Source organism: Pan troglodytes, chromosome 18 (assembly GCF_028858775.2).
Source record: "Pan troglodytes isolate AG18354 chromosome 18, NHGRI_mPanTro3-v2.0_pri, whole genome shotgun sequence".
NCBI classification, from domain to species: domain Eukaryota; kingdom Metazoa; phylum Chordata; class Mammalia; order Primates; family Hominidae; genus Pan; species Pan troglodytes.
The window spans coordinates 85,065,520-85,088,718 of record NC_072416.2 but is presented as its reverse complement, the minus strand read 5'-3'; the positions used below and the strand labels follow the sequence as shown (position 1 = coordinate 85,088,718).

The 23,199-nt window shown below is 49.2% G+C and overlaps 2 long non-coding RNA genes across 3 annotated transcripts in view; one reads left to right on the top strand and one right to left on the bottom strand.

The window, feature by feature from the left end:
• The window catches only part of LOC129137363 (uncharacterized), a 68,143-nt gene extending 46,172 nt beyond the window's left edge, over nt 1-21,971 (bottom strand). For both annotated transcript variants that reach the window (XR_008539852.1, XR_008539853.1), the window contains exon 1: nt 21,749-21,971. This is a non-coding gene — a long non-coding RNA (uncharacterized LOC129137363). The remainder of the gene's footprint in view (nt 1-21,748) is intronic.
• LOC129137364 (uncharacterized) overlaps nt 1-23,199 on the top strand; it is a 112,255-nt gene that overhangs the window by 40,760 nt on the left and 48,296 nt on the right. The gene's annotated exons all lie outside the window — the stretch shown is intronic.

The window sequence follows — 23,199 nt, the reverse complement described above, 5'->3', positions numbered from 1 at the left end:
TGTGGTAGTGAACAATGACCTGGGTCCCACTCAGGGCTGGGATCGTCTCCACCTCTGTGCTGGTTGAGAGAACTCCCTCCCCCTCCATTAGAACCTGGTCAGTCAGTTCCAGTTCACCAGATTCTGAGCCCCGGAGCCTCCACCAAATGGAATGTTCCGTGAGGTGGAAGGGGAGTACAAGACACGTCGCCACTGAGAAAGTTCAGGAGTTCAGACACCACTGACTTTTATGTTCCTAAATCTGGGGCTTTCAAGGTTAGCCCTACTATAAAATCACTCTCATTTCAGATTGTCTGCTTGAGTGGGAGACATAGAGCCAAACCCATGGCTTGTCATGGGAAAATCACATGTAACCACCCCTGTAGCTGCATGGGCTTCTCACGGGGGTTGGGCTGGAAAACTTGACCATAGTCTACAAGCTCTGCAGTTAACAGGAAGAATCTTCTGCACTCCTTCTGGTCTTACTGCCCAAGTCAAGCCTGGAGGACCTTAAGGAGAGTCACCAGCTTTCTCTTGCTCTGCCGTGTTGGCCAGCATCTATTTTACATTTGAATGACTCCTCAATGCCTACTACTAGGGAGAATCCACCTGGAATCCAGATTTTTCCTTCTAAATACCAGCAGGTCTGATCATACCGGGCCCCAAATCCCTCCTGGCAATGACCGGAGCCCATGTTCTCCATAGGCAAGTCCCTGAGAGGCTGTTTTCTTTCTCCTCAAGGCGGGAGGCCAAGGGCCACTCACGCTTCATCTTCTCCCACCTGGCCTGCTTCCCTCACTGAAATAAGGGTTGATGTGTTTATATGTAAATGTATGCAGTACGCAGTCACCTCCCGCCCTGGAAGACCTTGGAGTTGGAGTCTGATCCTTCCTGTGAAGTGTTCATGGTGGACATTGAGCCACAGAGCTCCTGCTGGCAAGATGGCACCTTGATGTGAAAGACAAAAGGACCCCCTGGGGGAGTAGACAGTACACAGGTGCCCCCGTGGGTAATGAATTCCCCAGGGCTGTGCTGGGCTTGGCTTCATTCTCCTCAGCAGCCCCATTTGTGTGGCCATGGGTGAATCTGGGAGCCCGACAGCAAGGACATCGCCTGCCGTTACTCAGCTCTTCCAATTCGATGTGCACCGAGCCTGGTCACCTGCTAGCAGGGACACATGCCTGAGGTCCTCCTGCAGGCCAGGTTTCCTGCCAGTGTTGGGAGCCTGGAGTGGGTGTCGGCCAGGGTTTCCTCTGTCCTCCTCCCCACCCCTTGGCTCCCAGACCATCCATCAGCCCACAGCTCACCTGTGAAACCCAAGGCTGGGAACCGCGGTGCTATTCTGTTACAAAATCAAGATTTATCGGAACATGACAGGCCTGGAGGGGTTTTATGACATGCACGGCGCCAATCCCTCCTGTTGACCTATTTGTCCCCAGTGGGGCAGGGCGTTTTACGACTGCCGACACCACTCCATCTGCTCCAGGGCTCGCAGCGTTTTGACAGGGAGGACAAAATGTCCAGCCTGGGCCAGACTCCGCGGGCTGGATTATCACTTCAGCACTGAGCACTCAGCCCCTTCCCCTTGGAGAAAGACCTCAAGCCCCGCTCCCCCCGCCCCGGCTCGGCCTGGTGTGAATGAAATTCAAATCGAGCTCTGACAGCCCCATGAATTGTCTGTTTTCCAACCTGCCTCCCGCTCTTTCATCTTCATGGCAGAAACAGTGAAATCATCCGTTCCCATCTCTACAAAGGCCCCACCACACCCCAATTGTCTGTGGCTCGAGAGAAACGTGGTGTGGGGACCATTTGGAGCCTCTTTAAAAACGAGGTCACCACATCCTGAGGTTGCCTGGGAATTGCCATTCGGCAAGGTAGGGAGGGACCCCGGGGGTGACCAGGACACTGGGCCAGCTCTTCTAATGATTTAGTTAAAGAGTTAAGTCGTGTTTACATGAAATGGAACCCGTCAGGAAATTGGAAGCTCTCGGCCTTGCTGTGAGTTCTGCCTAGTCCAACACTGTTCCCCCCTGTATGTCCGCTCTGGGCGCGGAGCTGGGATGGGTTTTATTTTATTAAAGGGGCAGGGTTTCTTTCTGTTTACTTGGTGTGCTCCCTTCTTTATCAGCCTGAGTCCTGGCTCTGGGATGGGGAAGCTGAGAGATGTTTGATGTTCAGAAAAGGAGGCTGAAAAGGGCTTCTCTTGGGTGGGTAGAAGGGGCAGCACCCCTGAAGATTGCTTCCCACTGAGAAGGGTCCCGGCCAGAGGGTGACGCAGGCTGGTGTGCGCTGAGACCAGGGTAGGAAGGGAGTGTGTGGGGAGTGAGGAATAAGAACAGCCGTTGATATTGCTGGCAGTGCACGCTGCCCAGGCCTGGACTCATCATTTCCGGAAGCCAGTGCAGGAGAGAGTTTGTGATTCTCATTTTGCTGGTGAGGCCATCGTGCCACTGACTCACTCAGTATAAAAAAGATGGTCTGCAGCAGGGCTGGGGTGGGAACCCAACTGATGCCACCCTTGTTCCCAGGAGGAAGCAGTTCGGGCCTGCTGATAACAAGATCTTCTATGATTGCCCTGGTGTCATTTAATTGCCACATCTGTACATTGGGCTCGTGAAATCTACCTCACAGGGTTTTTAGTCTCAACTGAGAGTTGACATATTGATAAACATATTCAGTATGCAGTGAGCACTCAATAGTTGTTCACGGACTCTTGTTGTGAGCCTTGGAGTCAAAGGAACTGGGCTGGAAGCCCTGGTTTGGCCCCTAACAGCTGAGTGACCTCGGGCAAGTCATCACCCGCTGAGCCTCAAGTCACGTTTCTGAGCCTCCGGCTCATATCTGTCCAATCGGGAGACACAGCACCCACCTCCTGGTCACGGGGGCTCTCACAAGATGCTGCAGGTAACATGCTTGGTGAGATGTGCAGTAAGGGCTCACTAGATGTTTGCCCCATGGGGAGAGCCACCAGGGGGTTGTTACTGCTGCGGTTTCCCAGGTCTCCAACTGCATCCCTGGAAAACAGCTGCTGAGAGCCTCGGGGCCGGTAAGCCAGAGGCCAGAGCCCAGAGGCCAGGCCTTACCTGGGCGTGGGCTGCTCCTTTCCTGGATCTGCAGATGCTGCCGTGGGCCGGATCACACCATGGCTGTGGTCTGTGGCCAGAGGGCCCACGGGAGCTGCAGTAGCCTTTGCTGACCTGGATGGTCTGCGTACTTTCGTTTGGAAATGAGAACTAAGAAACACTGGCCCAGGCAGCCCGCATGGTTTCATCCCCAGTGCCCGCTGAAGCCCCCGCCAGGAGACCGTCAGGATGCCAGGGTCTACAGAAGTTAACACAGCTGAACTGGCTGTGACCTGAGCTTAGACTCCGAGGGTGTGCTGTGCTGGGTCCATCTAAATGGGAAGCCCTTCTCCAGGCCCTGCAACCCCGAGGAGACAGCAGAGCTCCGAGGTGGGCCCGACATCACCCTCACAGGCCCCCAAGATGAGAAGGATGTGTGGAAAGACTCACATGGAGGCCATGGCAGCACGCAAGGAGCCCCCCTGCTGTGAGCGCCACCCGCGCGCCCGCCCGTCCCGCACTGAGCGCCACATGCGCGCCCGCCCGTCCTCTAGGCTCTTCAGCGATCACTCACACCTGGATGCGGGCGATGCTGCTGAAAGGCCATAGAATCACGGGAATGCACAGGGGCACAGCCGCTCTGGAGTCCGAAAGTTTCCTACAAAACGGAACATGCTCTTGCCGCACGCTCCAGCAGTCACGATCCTTGGTATTTACCCAAAGAAGTTGTAAACCTCTGTCCACACAAAAACCTGCACACAGATGTGTCGCAGTTTCATTTTAATTTTCAAAACCCGGAAGCAACCCAGATGTCCTTCAGCACCGAGTGGATAAATACGCGGTGGGACGTGGCCGTGGAATATTATTCAGCAGTAAAAGGAAATGAGCTGCCAGGCCTTGGGAGGACATGGAGAAGCCTTCAATGCCTGTTGCTCAGTGGAAGAAGCCCATCGGAAAAGGCCACACTCTGTAGGATCCATCTGGATGACATTCTGGAAAAGGCAAAACTACGGAGATAGTGAGAGCATTCGTGGTTGCCAGGGGTGATGGGAGAGAGAGAAGTAGGTCAATCACGGGGCATTTTTAGGGCAGAGAAGCTCTGGGTATGATCCTGTAATCATGGGGTTAGGTCATTATGCAATTGTCCAAACTCATAGAATGTCCAACGCCAAGAGTGAGCCCTAATGTAAACTATGGACTTAATAATAATCCATCAATATTGGTTAATCACTTGTAATAAATGTACCACACGACATTACTAGCAGTGGAAACTGTGTGTACATGGGAGAGAATGGAAACTCTCGGTACTTTCTGCTCAATTTCTGTAAGCCTAAAACTGCTCTAAAAATTCCATGACTTTAGAAAATAAGAAGACAGTCTGTGGACCCTGGAGCCACACACCCCAGTGCAAGCCCTGCCTTCACCACCATGGGGGCCAGTTTTGTGTGTCAACTTGGTGAGGCTTCAGTCCCTGGTGATTCAATCCCACACCTCTGGGTGCTGCTGGGAGGGGATTTTGCAGATGTGAGTAAAGTCCATGATCAGTTGCCCCTCAGTAAGGGAGATTGCTCTAGATGACCTGGGTGGGCCTGAGTGGGTCAGCTGGGGGGCCTTGAGAACCAGACTGAGGCTTTGCTTACCCAAGGAAGGAGAAACCCACCTGTAGGCAGTAGCTCCCCTGCCCGCCCCTCGAAGTGAGCACCCTGCAGATGCTGGACCTGCCCAGCTGGCCCCACCACTGTGAAGCCTACCCTGGCAGTGAATCTCTTAATATGTGTCTTCCACTGATTCTGCATCTCTGCTAGGAACCTAACTGATTCAGCCACATAACAGCTGTGTGACCTAGGGCAAGTGATTTACCCTCCTTGCCTCAGTTTCTTTATCTGTAGAATGGGGTTAATAATAGTGCTCACCTCTGTGCTCTCTAGGACTTTAATACAGTCCTCTAGATGGGGACTGTATTAGTCCATTCTCACACTGCTAATAAAGACATACCCAAGATGGGATAATTTATAAAGAAAAGAGGTTTAATGGACTCATAGTTCCTCTTGGCTGGGGAGGCCTCACAGTGATGGCAGAAGGTGAAGGAAGAGCAAAGTCATGTCTTACATGGTGGCAGGCAAGAAAGTGTGTGCAGGGCAACTCCCCTTATAAAACCATCAGATCTTGTGAGACTTATTTATTCACTATCACAACAAGAACAGCACAGGAAAAACTTGCCCCCACGATTGAATTACCTCCCAACAGTTCCCTCCCTTGACACATGGGGATTATTACAATTCGAGGTGAGATTTGGCTGAGGACACAGAGCCAAACCATATCGGGGACCAAGTGAGTTACCACACGTCAGGCAGTGAGAATGGCTGGCACAGAGTGGGTGTAACTGTTTGGATTCCTGCTTTACCAAGGAAGAAACCGAGGCTAAGGAAAGGTGTGTAACTCACATCTTGGCACAGAAGTGGCAGAGTCGGCGTGGGATGCTGAGATCTGACGTGGCACCTGTGGCCCTAATCCAGCTCGCACCACCTCCACTTGCAGGCAATACTGATGGCATTTGTAGCCAGAAGGGTCTCAAATGACATATATATTCAGTTCAAAGTCCATGTCCTGCAACAGAGGAAGCTGAGGCTCGGGAAAGTTGTCAGCTCATGAAATAGTCAGGACTTCCCTTTGGACCCTGGGACAGTAAGGTCAGGGTCACTGGGCTCCACAGGGCCAGGCAGGAGATGGAGCTGGAGGAGCCCAACTGTGGCTGGCCATGGCAGGCTGTGCCTGGTCAGCTACCCACTCGGCCCTGGGCAGGACCCCTGGCGCTCAGGTCCTCGCAGCCGGTGCACCTCGTCTTCCCTAGGACAGCGGGAACTTCCCAGGGGCTTTTATTGGAGACAACAGAGGACCCAGCGGCTGCCACTGTGCTTGGAGCAGCAGATTTTTCACATTCTTCCTTGACTTGGCACAGCCGGGACACTGTCCCCTAAAAAAATTAATAAATCTGGTATTTGAAATAAAAAAAAAAAATCACAGGCTTGCTCTCCTGGACTCATTTCCTGTGGTGTTTCCCTGGCCTAATCGAAACCTGACAGGCCGCCGTGTGGAGGAAGCCAGACGCCCCCACATCAGGGCAGAGTTCAGCATGGAGAATGGTGTTTTTGTTCAGGGGAGTGGGAAGAGGTGACGGAGAGGGGGCTTCCCCCACTGAAATCTAAAAGCATAGAGAAGGGCCAGGAGGCAAATGCCCTAGATGCAGTGTTGGACTCCACCCCTGAGGTGGCAGATAGTACCGGGGTGGCAGTGCCAAGAGATGGGCCATTTTGTGAGGGGTCCCTGTTCTCCTCCTCAGCTTGGAGGAACCATCAGAGCTCTTGGAGAGAAGTGACTGTTCCCCCAAAATACTCCTACCAGGACAGACAGCAGCAAATGAGCAAGCTGATTCAAGAAGCCCTCGTCACCCTCATGGGGCCGAATGGGAATAAGCCGATCGTCAGCAAGGGAGCCAAGCTCAGAAAAGCCACTGCAGGTGTTCTGGAGGGGAGCAAGCATTTATGGAGGGCCACCCCTGCCCCCAAGAATGATGAAATTGGCCAACACCTTGTTGACCTCATCATAGCTAACCGGTATCGAGCATTGGCTGTGCAGTGGGCATGGTGTTCAGCACTCTGCAGGCATCACCTCAGTTAATCCACAAAACAATCTTAGGAGGTAGAAGAAAGGATGGCTGCTGCCTGTTATGGAGGGAGGGCTTGGAAATATCACAGCCACAGGACCATGACATGTCCAGGCCCACACTTTGAGCTAGGAGCTTGATGGTTAAAAGCAATAGTTGGTCACCGAGTGTTAACAGCATGACCCTTGAAGACTTGAACAAGTAATTTTCACTAGAGTCATAAATGGGCAGTGTGTGTATGAACAGGTGACCCAAATCATTACTCACCGGGGAAATCAACCTTAAAGCCACAGCGAGGTAACCACTACCTGCCCAGTATAATGATTGAAATTGAAGAGACTGGGAATGCCTTATTTTGGTGAGGGTGTGAGTTCCTGGAGCTCACACCTGGCCTGTGGGGTGTGAACTGGCATACTTTGGAGAACCACGTGATAAGAGCTATGGCTTCATCAGCTCTGTATCTCCAGTGCCTGGTGCTTAGTGGATGCTTAATATCTACTACAGCTCCACCTCCTCCTATCGTATGACCCAACGTATGCACCAACCACATATGCAAGACAAGAATGTTCATAACTGCTTGGTTCATCATCACCCCAAGCCAGAAAACACCATTTGTCCATCCATGTCGAATGCATAAATAATTGAAACGTCTCCAAGTAATGGACCACACTCACGGCAGTTACAAGGAATGGAGCACTGCCTCACACGTTGTGGGTGAATCTCACATGCTAACGACGAGGGAAGGAATCTCACATGCTAAACACAAAAGAACACACCATATGTCGCTTCATATGAAGAGGGAGGGTGGGAAACACCCGTCTCTGGTGATGGAGATCAGGACAGTGGTCATCCTTGGGAGATGTTTGTTGGGAAGAGGTGCAAGAAGGCCTTCTAGGGTACTGGAAAACGCTCTATTTCGTGTGGGTGGTAGTTACACCAGCCTGTACATATGTGAAAATTATTTATTGCTTTACACTTAATAGTTGTATACTTTACTATATATTTAGAATGTTCCAACTAAAATTAGGGAAATGACACAGGTACTGCCCTCAACTGCGTTACAGCCTAGTTGGGGTGATTGGCACACTCTAGGGAGTTCAGATAAGGAATCTGTCAATAGAAACTGGGATGGGACAGGAAGGTGCCATCAAAACCTAAGTTGGGAGACTCCAGAGTCACCTTTAGGCTGCTGTTGGTTCATGAGGGCATCTCTACCCTCATATACTATTTTCAAGGTACACATCAATGTGTGGGCGTGTGTGTGGGTGTCTCTTTCTCTCCTTCCATCCCCTCTCTCTGTGTGTTGTGGGGCGGGGATTTGAGGTTTTATATACTTGCACCAAATGCAAAAAGTTTGAACTACCAATTTCATTGGCAGTGTTACCACCCGCGGTGTAAGTAGGCAAAGCAATTGTTCCGTGGTCCTTGTTTTTCCTAAATACTTAAATCTACTATTAGATCTCTGACCATGTCAGTGTATATTTAGGCAGAGGGGAAAAAAGGAACTTCCTACTGGCATGGGGCAGGTCTGTGGAGGCAGCCATGGGATGACGCGGCCATGGCATTCACACTGCCCTTGTCACATATGGGGGCAGTGAGAGCCTTTGGAAAGGTCCTGAGCTTGTCGTTTCTTAGAAGTAACTCTTCCTGGCTAGCTCTCTCAGGCGTCCTTTGTAACATAACAAAACAAAATATGGCCATGAAGGAGGGCAGGTTGTGGGTTGATTATTGGCCAAACTTGGAATGATCCATCTTTCTTAATGGTTCAGAACGAGTCAAATGAGAAATGGGAAGCTATGAAGTGTGGGGGAAGCAAATAAAGTAATAATGAGAAGATCACCTTTACTCTGTCTTTCAAAAGAAGTGTCAATTTATTTCAAATGTAACATCAGTTCCGTTTGTACTAGATGTGTCAGCAGTACCTGTGAAACCTGCTGTGAGTAGACAGTACCGCCTGTAGAAGGCACGCACAGATGTCGGCTTGTGGATGGACATCATGTTAGTGAATGGACATTGTTTGAAAAGGTTGGAATCCATATGCATAATTCAGGGAATGTTTTAGACAAAGTTGGTTGTGCCTCGGGCGTACTTCTGCCTGAATTATGGTAACAATAAAATTAAATTTTTTAATATGCATGACTCTGTTCAATGGAATGATAAAGCCCTTGAAAGCAATAACTATGGCTTAATCAGCTGTGTATCCCCAGTGACTGGCACCTGGTAGATGCTTAACAAATATTTATTGAAAAATTTAATAAGTGAGTGAGTGTGAGTGACTGAGTGTGCTCTTGGGAAAGCCAGCAGTTTCAAGATTTGGAAAATGAGGATAGTGCTGGCATTGCCTCATGGGGTTATTGTGAGAGCTGGATGAGATCGTCCTTGTGCACCGTTTGCAGGGCAGGGTGATGATGATGATGATGATGACGATGACAGTGATACTGGAGAAAGAGAGTGGGAGGGAGAGAAACTGAGGCCAAAGAATTCACTTTGTTAATGTTCACTAATGAATCAATGTTAAGGTTGGAATTCAGATTCCAGCCCTAATTCTGGAGCTGTTTCTCTAGAAGCCTAAGACAAATGAGGGGCCACCGGCCTCTGCAGTGGAACTCCATGTGAACTCACCCCAGTGGGCTGGGGTCAAACTCTGGGCAGTGGATTGGCTCATTAAACAAATGACCTAATTTAGTGCTTAAGACATCCAAAATTTACTAGGCTAATTTGTCAAGTCATCCAGAACAACTAAACCACAAATGGTAAGCCTCGTAGGTTTTAGTGGAATCATAGACAACATTCAGATCACCACTCAGTGAAAGGTTAAGTTAAAGTAGAAGTGACAATTTAGTCTTCAGAGCACTGCAGAGACTTTTATGGGCTGGTATAAATCTCTTGGCCAACACTTTCATCTTGTCCTTTCCATTTTTAGCACCTCTCAAGGAGAATGGTTTATGGAACTTGGGAGCAGGAAGCAGGAAGTAGGAAACAGGAAGTAGAAAGGTTCTCCTTTGGATGTGGTCACTGATAAGCACATGAAGTTACCCTTGGAGGGTAGCAGTGACAGGGATTGTTCTATTTGCTGGCTCTCAATGGGGACTGAATGAACGAAGGGCATTTGTCGATGGGAACAAGATCCTTTAGCATGAAAAGGCTAGCTACAGAAACATAAAGAGGTGGAATAAAGTGTGGTCACTATAGAAAGCTGTTACTTTCATTCACTCCTGGAATCAACACCTCTATAATTGCACCTCTTTCTGTAACTAAAGTGATGTTTGTCATTTTGCTGCAGAGGAAGGAGCCCTCACAGAGCTTGTGCATTTTGCTGGTTCAGGAAAGACAATGCAAGCAGTTATCCAAGGCCTTGTTCCTGGGGCTCTGTTATACCTCCCATCATCTGGACAGCTGTCTGTTTACACGGCGAGGGCTGCAAAGCTTCCAACTTAAAGATCCATCTGGTTCTTACATCAACCTAACCCGTAACCTTAAGGAGCAAGCCCAAACACACCAGGGACATTTGAAAATTTAGGAACGAGCGTGTTTATATTGTATTTGCATTAATGCTTCCTAGAGTTTATTTTCAAAGTGAAGAAAGAACAATGCATAGTAGGCTATTAAACCCAAACATAATCAGTTTAAAGTTAGGGGCATGCTCCTAAGAATATTTTTCTCCTGTTTTGAAGGGTCCACTTGAGAATGGAGTGGGGAGAGGGGGGTGCAGCGAGGAACCCAGGGCAGGGGAGGGGGTGGAGGGACTGTTCTGAATTCTCCTCAGGGTTTGGCCGGCCCCTGCGGGCCACTGCTGTTTGTCATATGGAATGGATTAGGCCTTCGCTCTCACACTGTCGACTTGGGTGTTCTGCACACAGGCTGTTTTTGCTGGGGTCTTGGTTTTGCTTTTTATAACGGCAGGAAGTGCCCCTCTAGGACCACATGTGAAATCGTGTGGGAACGGTTGGGAGGGGTGGGGGCCTGGAGAAGAGGTGAGTGGGGTGTGGGGATGGAAAACCTCATCTACAGCAGTGTGGGTGGAAGCCGGGGAGGGGAAGATGCTCACTGGCCAATTTAACTTTATGGGGTCTGGTTGGCAGGAGGACGGGGAGGTGGATGCTTCCTTGACGAAACCAGCCTGTCCCTAATAGATCTGCCCTCATATTTTACAATCCCGCACAGGATCGTGGAGGGACCATTAAAGCATGAGGGACTGCAGCTGCTGTTTAATTTGTTCTAAATTTCCTGCCGGCCTCACCAGACGTGTACAGGAAATGGGCGGTAAATGTTTAATAGGTCATACCTAACCAGACAATTAACGGGTGCTGTCATTTAGAAAATCCCAAACTGTGTGTGTGCATATTATGGGGTGGGACCCAACAGGGGACTCGACAGAATACAACTCTAGAGCGGTTTCAAGTGTTAGCCTGCCCGGCACATGGATCTCACTGTTGCTAAGCTGGGCCTGCGTGTTTCTGCCGCCGCCTCCTATCCCTCCAAGAAGGCTGTCTCAGAGATTTCTGGGCCTGGTACTCAGAAAGCGAGCGGCACTTGTAGCCTCACTGGAGGCAGGAGCGTCCAATTCTCTAAGAAGGTGCCTCCCCACCTGCAGCTCTACTCACCCACCTGTCCTCTCAGCAGGTGAGGGGCAGGCAGGAAGCAGACAATGGCCAAGGGGCCTTCGATGGCAGAGGGCTCGTGGGATGGGGCAAGGAGCCAAACGGAGGCTGAAGCAGAGAGGGAAGGGTGCTTGTATGTGGGGGTGTGTGTGTGTATGGGTGTTTGTGTGGTTATATGTGTGTTCGGGTGTGCATTTGTGTTTCTGTGTGTCTGTGTTTGTATGTGTGTTTGTGTGTGGGTGTGTTCATGCATGTTTGTGTGTGTGTTTGTACGTGTGTTTGTGTATGTTTGTGTGTGTTTGCATGTATTTGTGTGTATGTGTGTGCAGTTGTGTGTCTGTGTGTGTTTTTGTGTGTATTTGTGTTTGTGTGTGCCTTTATGTGTTTGTTTGTGTGTGTATTTGTGTTTGTGTTTGCGTATGTGTGCATTTGTATATATGTGCGTGTGTGTGTATTTGTGTTTATGTGTGCTTGTATGTGTGTGCATTTATGTGTTTGTGTATTCGTTTCTGTGTGTTTGTATATGTGTGCATTTGTATATGTGTGCGTGTATGTGTTTGTGTGTGTTTGTATGTGTGTGCCTTTGTGAATGTGTATTTGTGTGTGTTTGTGTGTGCATTTGTGTGTGTGTGTTGTACCTGGGTGGGGGTGGGGCAGGGGTGTCTCAGCTCCCCCAGGTTTATCCTCCTGGTGGGTGCTGGCAGTGTTTGTTCATTAGCCCCTTAATTTTGTCTAAGTGCTTTACCAGATTCATCCCTCCAGCCCTAGGAGTTCGGGAGTAGAATCATCTCCATTTTTACAGAAAACAAGGCACCAACCATATAGGAACCCTGCCCATGGCCAGAGAACCAGCTGGTAGTAGAGCTGAGATTTTACCCAGAAATCTGACTCCCAACTGGCCTTGTGTTGGATTATTTTGCCCAAGGACAAGGAGACTCTGCCACCCAGCACTAACCTGTTATGATTTTGATTCAGTTTCTCTTGTGCTTTTCTGTGTGGAATACTTTTCTACAAAATCAATATTATGCTCTCTATAGTTTTTCAAACTTGCACTTCTAATTATTATTATATGGTGATTTCTTCCTGTTGTTCACGTGCAAAAATATGGTTTTTTAATGGCAGCAAATACCTATGCCTAAGGATACACCCTCCATTATTCAGTTAATCCCTTCTTTTGACATTTAGGCTATTTCTAATATACTGAATTGCACATCCTGTTCATATCTCAGATGATGTCTCTGATTATTTTAATACTTTTATATTGGAATAAGAGAAATATAAATGAAGTTCTCAAATCATTGGTGAGGATGGAGTAAGTGCAGAGAGGATGAGAGAAGAAGAGAATTGCCATCTTTTGGCTCATTTAAGAAGCAAATGGACTTCCAGCTGTGGCCGTGTGGGCTTGGAAGAAGGAGGATTGGGGCATAATCAGGTTCTCCCCTGGGCAGTTCCATTGGTTGATTATCCAACAAGTGATCAAGAATATTCTCAGAAATGTAGACTGCACCAAATGGGGAAAGACTGGAAATGCACAGAAATGCTGAGGAAAAGAGAAACGCAAGACCCGGAGCCGTGGTGGGCGAGCCCATGTTAAGTGATGGCCCATTCATTCATTCATCCCTTCTGTTCATTCATTCATCCCTTCTGTTCATTCATTCATCCCTTCTGTTCATTCATTCATCCCTTCTGTTCATTCATTCATCCCTTCTGTTCATTCATTCATCCCTTCTGTTCATTCATTCATCCCTTCTGTTCATGAGTCCAGTTGGCTCCTTCTGAGGGTCTGCTCATTCCTACAGAAAAAAGATGAGTGAGATCGAATCAGTTACTGCCCCCAGGGAGCCAGTTACCCAGCTCCTGGCTGCCCAAAGCTGGTCACTGAGCCAGCAGCAGTGATATCACCCAGTGCTTGTTAGAGATGCAGGATCTCAGGCCCGCCAAGACCCATGGGATCAGAATCTGCACTTTAACAAGATCTGGAGATTCATGATCTCAGACCCACCCAGACCCATGGGATCAGAACCTGCACTTTAACACAATCCAGGCATTCTCTCGCACAAGTGGAGCCTGAGTGCCAGCTGGAAGTTTTCACCCTGAGACCTCAAGTCAGATGTCTCTATCCCTTTTCTGCCTCCTACAAAACACAACACCAAGGAAGTGTGTGATAATGAGTGTGGCAGGATGACAGTATGGCTGTCCCTGAGTGAACTGGATCAGCATTGACTGCATCAGCATTGAGGGCAGGGCTATCCCCATCCAGCCTAACTTCTGGCTCACAAAAAGCCCCTTGATACGTGTATATTGAAATAAAATCAGCTGAGAGTGCAGCAGCCATATATTGTTCTTCCATGAAAGAACCCACAATGACCTTAGACCCAAGCAATTCTTTGCAACCCTCTTCAGACGTTGTGAGAACTCTAGATCCTTTGTGAGAACTCTAGATCCTCAGGCAGAGGTTTGTGATGCAGAGGACAGTTTCTTGTGAGGCTCTCAGATGATGGGGCTGACCTGACACGTCCACACCACCTCTGCATTCACTGCCAACCTTTGACAGTGAGAGATTGCCTTCGTGGCTCCTGGTTTGATGGGCTTTATAAAATTGAGGGCTGGAGGGAGGGTGGCTACTCGGGTTTTCCTGGGACATGGGACTTCCAGTGAGAAAACTAGGGAAGTTCAAGGCAAACAGGGATGTTGACCACCCTAGACAGAAGAAGTCTGTGGAGCCCCCAGGTTTAATGCTCCAGTCTTACAGCTGAAGATGCTGAGGCCTGGACATGCCTGGTGACTTCTCCAGAGCTCTGCAGCTGGTTAGACGGTAAATTAAAGTGTCCCCCGGCTCTCCCACCCGCCACAGCATCAAGCCTTGACAATCCCGTGCAAACGTCCGGATGGAAATTGCTGCAATGGCTACCAGACGACCCTCAGCTGCCATCGTCCCTGATATTACCTGCATGAAGTTCAAGGCTAATGGAGTTCAAAAGATGATTTAAAAACAACATCTAAAAAGTCTTCTAATAGTCCATGACTAATGGGCTGGGCTTGGCTGTCTAATAAATTGTCTACGGAGCATTTACAGTGACGATCCTCAGACGCCCTTATCAGCACTTGAGGCTCGTGTAAACCAACTCTCATTAATAACAGGATGAAAACAGAGACACTGCGCAGGCCTCCTGCCTGCTGTCCGCATCACGCTTTGAAGTCCAGCTGCTAATAGCAGTGTCGACTACTTACGTAAAGTCGGGTGGCAGGTTATACAGACATGTCCGATTTCAAACAATCGATGTCAGCTGTCATTTCTGCCAGGAGACTTCTCCTTTTCCTGGTCATGGCAGAGCGGGCCGTGTGGGGATGGCTTACAGCTTAGAGGCTCAGTGACGTCCCTACCTCAGATATTCTAAAACTGTACAGCAGAGGGTGTGCCTGGTGGGTTGGGAACTGAATCAGTCCATAGATGTGTTTAAATTTTAAAAACTCGTCTCACAGCACTTACAAAGTCCTTCAGGAGCAATTGAAACAGGCTTTACAGCAAGCTGAAAAAGCTCAGCATCAACTTAACTATTTCCTACATCAAGAGAAGTTAGTTAAAAGTGAGGGGAAGACCGAGACAGCAATGGAAGTGGTTAATAGTCAAACAAAAGTGAAAGGTCAAGATTCAACAAATATACCATTGGAGAAAGAAACAAGAAAATCACTGGTTTCAGATTCAGGTGGACAAAGGACAAATGATACAATCCAAGGATATCCACAGATCTCTGCCCAAAGTGGGAGACCAATTGAGAAAAGATCCTAATAGAGTTTCTGAAATACTTTGGAAAAGTCTCCCAAACCTTCAGAGAGTGGATGGGAGCGAAGTAAGGAGACCCCACCTGAGCAGATACATGGTATTGCTTACAATAAAGTATATTTTTGCTCTTAAAAAATAATAAACCCTAGATCTCCAGCTTTTCTTGATAAATCAGAAGATCTGGCTGAAGCTGGGCCTTCTGCCTAGCAGACACTGGCTGGAGGTGGGCAGTGGCCATCCCCTTTGGACAAAGCTGTGCTTTCCAGTGTGCCACAGTCCCCACCACACCCAGTTACCTCACATCTGGTGCACTTCATTTATTTAAGCCACAGGCCTGGCTTCTGTAGATGTTTGAATCTGGGAGTCTGTGTGGCAGTCTCTCATTTTACTCTTCACATATCCTCAAGGGGAGAAAAGAGACTGAAGTGAGTTCTAATTTTTAGTCTTATAATAAATTTCTAAATTTATCCTCAAGGCCTCCAAATGGACTCACAAAGGAAAGATCATGAGGTGAGAAGCTGCTAGAAACTTGGAAACGTGGAAGAAGTGGAATATTGAAGAAGTCCAATGTTCTGGATTTGCATCTGGGCTCTGCTGCTGACACTGTGTTCCCTCGGGAGGACCTGGCACACTTTACTCTGCTGGTGCTCACGCTGGTGGGACACCGAGCACCACGTGATGCTGGCCCATGTGACGCTGGCCCACGTGATGTCTGATGTCTTGCGTATGTGAGCACGAGCAGGACAGAGTGATTCCAAGATTCCTGCAATATCCAACTTCTCCTTCTATGACACTTGGAGAGCTCTGTCCTCCACTTCCCTCCCAGAGTGGGGAAACTCGAGCCAATAGAAAGCAATGAAAGAAAAACCCACATGGGGGTCCCACGTCTGGTGAAGCCCTATCCCCTCCACTCAACAAGGATTACCTGAAGACCTCCTATGAGCCCGGCACTGAGAGGTTACAAGAGCCTGTATGGTCACAGCCTTTAGAAAAGGAGCCCTTATTTTGGGAACAAAATAAGGGCTCAGAACAACCCTCTGAACCTGTCTAGGCCTGGGTTTGCTGGTTTGGAATAGGCAGCATCTGAGGGGTCTTCTCTTTCTGACATCCCCCGAGACTCTGCAGTCCTTAGAGAAGCCTGCCCCCTCTGTCCAGGGGGCCTGAGGAGGCTTCTCTGACTATAAAACAGAGGTGTGTCCCACAGCCTTGGAATGCGACTTGGAGAGTTCAGCCTGAAGTGTGGGTTGTGGGGAGAGCTGGAGCGGGGAAGGTGGGATGTTCTCACTGGGAGTTTAATTCCAGATTCCTCACCTCCTGGCTGGGTGATCCAGGCAAGGTTTTCACCTGTCTGGTTTCTGGTTTCTTTGTCTGTTGGATGAGGGTAGTGATACTCATCTTATAAGAGCTGTTATGGAAACACATAGAGTCATGGACATGATAGACTTGGCCCAGTGTCGGCCCTTATAAAATGTTATCTCCATAGTAAATAAAATGTTTCTACCTAAAAAAATCTAACATATTCCCAGAGACACCTGTGTGCTGGGTGGTCACATAACAGCCAAACCAGGAAAACCCAGCACGAATCCTGCAGTTGTGGTTGTTGATGGGAAGAGACATGGCTCACAGACGTAGTATCAGCCTTCAGCTTAGGAACCAGACAGCTTAGAATAACCTGGTCACTGCCACTCAACACAGAATAACCCTGTCCCCTCCACTGAACATAGAGCAACTCTGTCTCCTCCACTCAACATACAGCAACCCTGTCCCCTCCACTCAACATACAGCAACCCTGTCCCCTCCACTCAACATACAGCAACCCTGTTCCCTCCAGTCAACATACAGCAACTGTGTCCCCTGCACTCAACATAGAGCAACCTTGTTTCCTCCAGTCAATGAGGATTACCTGAAGACCTCCTGTGAGCCCAGCACTGAGTGGTTAGAAGTGGTCTCCCGTGTGCTCAGGCAGAAGAGACAGAATTAGTGTACATCTAGCGCGTTCTTGCATTGCTATAAAGAACTACCTGAGACTGGGTAATTTATAAAGGAAAGAGGTTTAGTTGGCTCACAGTTCCATAGGGTGTACAGGAAGCATGGCTGCCGAGGCCTCAGGAATCTTACGATCATGGTGGAAGGTGAAGAGGAAGGAGGCACGTCTCACATGGCAGGACCCGGAGGAAGGGAGAGATAGGGAAGGTGCCACACACTTCTAAACAACCAGATCTCGTGAGAACTCACTCACTATCACAAGAACAGCAAGGGGGAGATCCGCCTCCACGATCCAATCACCTCCCACCAGGTCCCTCCTCCAACGCTGGGGATGACAATTCGACATGGGATTTCAATGGGACCCAGAGCCAAACCGTATCAGCATGTTTCCATAAAGACAGGGTCAGAAGAGAGGGTGGTGATCCTATGCAAGGAGCAGTCCTCATTTTGAGGCGGTGCAGCTCCCTGGGGAAACTGTCTCTCCGTCATTTACCATGATGGGCGTAAGATGTTCAAGGGTCAGGTGGTCTCACACCTGGTTGCACATTAGAGTCACCTGGGGAGCTTTTTTAAAAGTAACCCTCCCCACCTGCAGAGACCCTAACTTAATTAGCCAGGAGTGGGACCTGGGCTGCTTGGATAATCTGAGTATGCATCTGTATTGAGACCCAGTGATCTAGTGAAAGGGCCCTTTGACAATTGAAGCTGCTTCACCTCTTTATGTCTCAGACTCAGAACCTGCAAGACAGCGAGTTTGGACCAAATCATCCCTAAAGCTTCCCGTTCAGTGCCGTAATTCCCCATTTTAAAAAACTCCTCACTTGGAACTCCAACTCCTCTAAGAGCACTGTGTGTCCCTTCACTTCTCATTTCTACCATGCTACACCCCAATAATGGGTCAACAACCCCATGAGAAAGGTATTATTGCTATTTAACATGAAGAAAATGGAGAACAGGGAGGTCGAGCAATTTGCCCAAGGTCACACAGCTAGTAAAAGGCAAGGCTGGGACTCAAAGAGGGTTAGTGTCTCCAAAGCCCAGGGGGGTAACAGGTAGTGACTACATACCATTTACCATTCCTCCCCTCTCCAAGATGAAGATGGAGATAGAAATTCTACCGTAGAAGGAAGAACTCATTGGATACCTGTGAAAGTGTTCAATGGACTCCAGAAAGCAGAGCACATGCAAGTAATTACTCGTATCATTGCCCTCCTGGAATTGTATTTTGAAGGACCAGAGGAAGAGAGAGAAATAGTCTGGTGTAGACATTGATATATGCAATTGGAAGAATGCAAATCCCCCTGAACGTGAGGATAGTGACTTATGTAAAGGGAGACTGAGAGTTGAATACAATCACAGTAACTTTAGAGGCGGGGAAGTCCTTGCTAATGAGAATGCAAGCACAGCTGATTTTGAGTACCCGCATTAATGCAAGGATGCAGGGTGTGGGGCACCCAGACATTGAAAGAGCCACAATGCAGGTGTTAATGTGTGGTTGTTTCCATGCCTTTCTTTTTGCATTACAAATTCTTATCCTGGAATCTCTGGAGATAATTGCCCTGGTACTTGGCAGCACTCTGGCTTCAGTTGGGGAAAGGCTGGGGTGAAGAGGTGTACTAGGAATGGACTCCAACACAGCATGTAAGAATGGCTCATTGGCTGGGTGCGGTGGCACACGCCTGTAATCCCAGCACCTTGGGAGGCCGAGGCGGGCGGATAACGAGGTCAGGAGTTTGAGACCAGCCTGGCCAACATAGTGAAACCTCGTCTGTACTAAAAATACACAAAATTAGCTGAGTGTGATGGTGGGCGCCTGTAGTCCCAGCTACTCGGGAGGCTGAGGCAGGAGAATTGCTTGAACCGAGGAGGCGGGGGTTGCAGTGAGCCGAGATGACATCACTGCACTCCAGCCTGGGCAACAACGCAAGACTCCATCTCAAACAAACAAGAATGGCTCATTTTTCTGGAGTGTCAGTTTTCCTAAAGGATCAGGGAATGTGTTTGCCAAGGTAGTTATCACTTACTGCCATGGTAACTCCCAGAGCCCTGAAGGTGTAAAGCAGTGAGTTCGCTTCTGACTCACGTCACAGACGGATGCCCTCAGGTGCCTCTCCTGGACGGCTGCCCTCCAAGGAATGACTCGGGCTCCCTGATGCTTCCGTCCTGTGACAGTGGCCTCGCTGAGGTCCTGCTCAGAATCCTGCTTAACAGCCTCCACGTTCTCTGCATGAAAAGCAATGAGTGGCCCAGGTCCCTTCCACTCACGATGCATTGGTTGGGACCCAAATAAAGGAGCCCACCCACCTGCAGAGGGGGATGGGAGATGTGGTCTCCCGTGTGCCCAGGCAGAAGAGACGGAATTGGTGCACGTCCAGCGAGTCCCCGCTCAGATAAGGAATGCTCTCAAACAAATGCAGAAATGTGATAAGGCAGAATGCAAATGTCAAGCAAGTCTCTAAGGCACAAATTAAAGGCTTTAAAGACAACAGTAGGTTCTGGTGAGCCACTGGAAACTTCTACAGATGCCTGAAGTTGGGGCGGACAGCACAGTGCTGATGTCAGGTGGTTGATATAGTCCCCACACATTTCCTGATAATACTTCCAGTGCCAAGCAAGAGCAGGGCCAGGCCCTGATACACACAGACCCGTCCTGGGGCCCCCTCCAGTGGATGGCCCAGTCCCAATCACCAGCCTCTCTGCTCCATCCTCCAAGGCTCCCCAGCACTCCTGGGTCAAGACTGGATTGCCAGGTGGCTGTCAAACCCTGAGCAACAGGGCTTGTTCTTTGCCTCTTGTTCAGCCCCACTACCATCATTTTCACACTCACCCTGTGGGGCCATGGGACCCTGACTCCTGTGTTCTCCATGCACATCCTGTGCTTGTCATCTACTGCCTTTCCCAGGCCACTCTCTCTATCTGGAACCACAAACGTGCTGCCTTAGCTCCTCTCCACCCAACATGCATGTGCCCAGCCAGAACTGGCTCCAACATCATCACCTCCAAGACGCCTTCTGCTCACATGCCATTTTACTTATTAATGCTGAACATGCACATATGCCATGTCTCACCAAATCCACCCCCAGGTATGGACTCGAAAGAAACGTGTGCACCAAGAAATATGCACTGAAGGAATATCCATAGCAGCAGCGCTGTTCGTGACAGCCCCAACTCGACTGCCCAAATGCCCATCAATAGCAAGGTAATCAATTATACGTTCATGCAATATATACTCTAGAAGCACAAACAGTTACACCCAATAACCTGGAGGAAGGTCACAAAAACGTTATTGACCAAAGAAGCCGCACACAAAACGAGTATCTACTGTGTCTCCATCTATGTGAAGGTCAAAAAAATCTGGGAGAATTGTGGCCCTTGGAGGGGCAGAGAGGGCTTCTGGGGGCCGCTCTGTCTCTGTTTCTTGACCTGGGTCCCTATCACAGTTTGCAGAAAGCTGTAAGCTCATACTAGGTGCACTTTCTGTGTGTGCATCACACTTCTAAGACAAGTAATGGGCCGGGCACGGTGGCTCATGCCTGTAATCCCAGCACTTTGAGTGGCCGAGGTGGGTGGATCACCTGAGGTCAGGAGTTCGAGACCAGCCTGACCAACGTGGCGAAACCCTGTCTCTGCTAAAAATACAAAATTAGCCGGGTGTGATGGTGCATGCTTGTAATCCCAGCTACTCGGCAGGCTGAGGCATGAGAATTGCTTGAACCTGGGATGTGGAGGTTGCAGTGAGCTGAGATCGTGCCATTGCACTCCAGCCTGGGTGACAGAGTGAAACTCCGTCTCAAACAAACAAACAAACAAAAACAAAAAGACAACGAAAAACTCTGTCCTTCCTTTGTGCTTAATGTCATTATCTCTTTTATTATCCTTTAGTTTTATATTTTGTTTCATTGGTAAAATTCACATAACATACAAGGAACCACTTTAAAGAGTGTAGTTCAGTGGTCTTCAGTGTACTCACAGTGCTGTGTCATTGCGTCATCACCACCTCTATCTAGTTTGATGAGATGTTCACCGCCCCCCCAAAAAGAAACCCTGTCCCCATGAACAGTCACTCCTCACATCCTCCATCCCCCAGCAACAGCGAGTCTGTTTTCTGCCTCCATGAACTTACCTATTCTGGACATTCATATAAACTATAAAATATGTGGTTTTTGTGTCTGGCTTCTTTCACGTAGTGTCATATGTTTGAGGTTCATCCACACTGTGGCATGAATCAGCACCTCACTCGTCTTTATGGCTGAATCATATTCCATTGTATGGCATGTTTTTCTTTGTCCATCATCTGTTGACAGACATGTGGACTCTTTGCATATTTTGGTTGTTGTGAATCATGCGGCTGTGAACATTTGTGTGAAAGCATTTGTTTAAATACCTGTTTCATTTCTTTTGGGTAGATACTCAGAAATGGAATTCTTGTATTAGCATGTATTAGCTCTCCTTCCCCCTCCCTATATCCTCCATCAGACTATAAATTCTGACTTATCCTTTGTGTCTCCCAGGGTTGATCTAGAGTCTAGCCCTGAGAAGGTCTTTGGTAATATTTATTAAATGGATGAATGAGTGATTGAATGAATGAATGAATGATGGGTCCTATCTATCTCCAGTTAGCTCTTCCCTTGGAAATAGCATATGAAAAAGACAAGCAGAAGAAAAGACTCACCCGCTGGTCCCAGCCCTGCCATCTCCTGGCTGTGTGGCTTGGGGACAGGCTGCCACAGGCCTCTGGCCTCCTTTTCTTTGCTGTCTGCCCTGCAAATCTCTGAGGGGCCTGTGATTCTGCAAGCCCACTTAGTTCCGGTCATGCTCACTTCTCTGCAGCTTTGGCTGCTGCCATGGAGAACGCGTCGCAAGGGGCGTGGGTGTGCTGGCAGCCTCCTCCTGCATTTCCTTTGACTCTGACAGCAAGTGGAGCCACGCTGGGCTTGGTGGCCACTGTGGCTGAGCAGACCTCAGGGAGGTGGGGCTTGTACACATCCCTCAGGCCTCATTTCTGGAAGACAATTCCTGGAACAAAGCTGGTCCCCCTTTGGGGCTTCCAGGCACTTTGGGAGCTGCACCTCTGTGCAAGCATGGCTGGGCCTGCCTAGTTTTCAGGGGGTCTCCTTCCACCTATCCTATCCCCATCCCATTCTACCCCAGATGGATATTTGGCTGTGTTGTTGGGGTGAGACCTGTGAGTGCTGAACTCACACAGGAACCTCTGCTGACAGGCAGTCCCTGTTTCTTCTCCGTTCTTCCCTTTGAAGTCAATGGGGGCTCTGTGTGCAGCTGAAAGTGCGTGGGGTGTGGGAGCGAAGAAGCTGGCCTCACTGTTTTTGGCCAGGATGGAGGGCAGAGGTGCCAGAAGTCTCACTGCAGGGCTGGAGGGTGGCAGCCTCCCACTGCAATTTCTCCAATGTGAAAGGTTTGGAAAGGCTTCAGAGAAACCTCTGATGTCCTGGACTCAGAGCCTGACTCCACCTAAAACCAATGCCCACCCTGCTCCAGGAGGACTTTTCCAAGCTCACAGGGGATCTTGGATGGAGTTCCTCTGCAGCCTGCTCCATGGACCTGGGCCGAACCTCAGCGCAGGGAGGAGGTGAAGTCTTTGATGTGCAGCCTCACCTTTCTGTGCCTTCCCCCTCAGGAGGGACTTGTGAGGAGCCACTAATTGGATTTGAGCTTGGCTTCCCTCCTATGGGCTGCTGAGGACTGTGAAGAGAGGCCACCTGGCCCTGGGGCTGGCGTGAGGCCTAGCCTTTCACCAGGCCGCAGGTTTGGGCAAATAACCCAGTGCCCTTGCATCCTGAGAAGTGAGTAACTTGGACATGAGGAGAAGGAAGCCAAAGTGCCATGTTGCTCCAAAACCTAGGGTCTTCCAAACAGCCTCTTGTCAGGTAGCACAGAGTAAAGCCACTGGGAGAAAAGACAGCTAATCCTTCAGCCAGCAGATGAGCTGGGTACACACCTGTAATCCTAGGGAAATGTGTCTCTAAATGTTTCTCTCTCCTCTCCTGCTCATGTAGGGGAAGGAAGGAATGCAGAAAGAGAGGCAGAGGAAGAGGGGGAGAGGGAGAGGAAAAGTGAGAGGGAGGGAGGGAGGGAGGAACAGGGAGAGAGATTGAGAGAGAG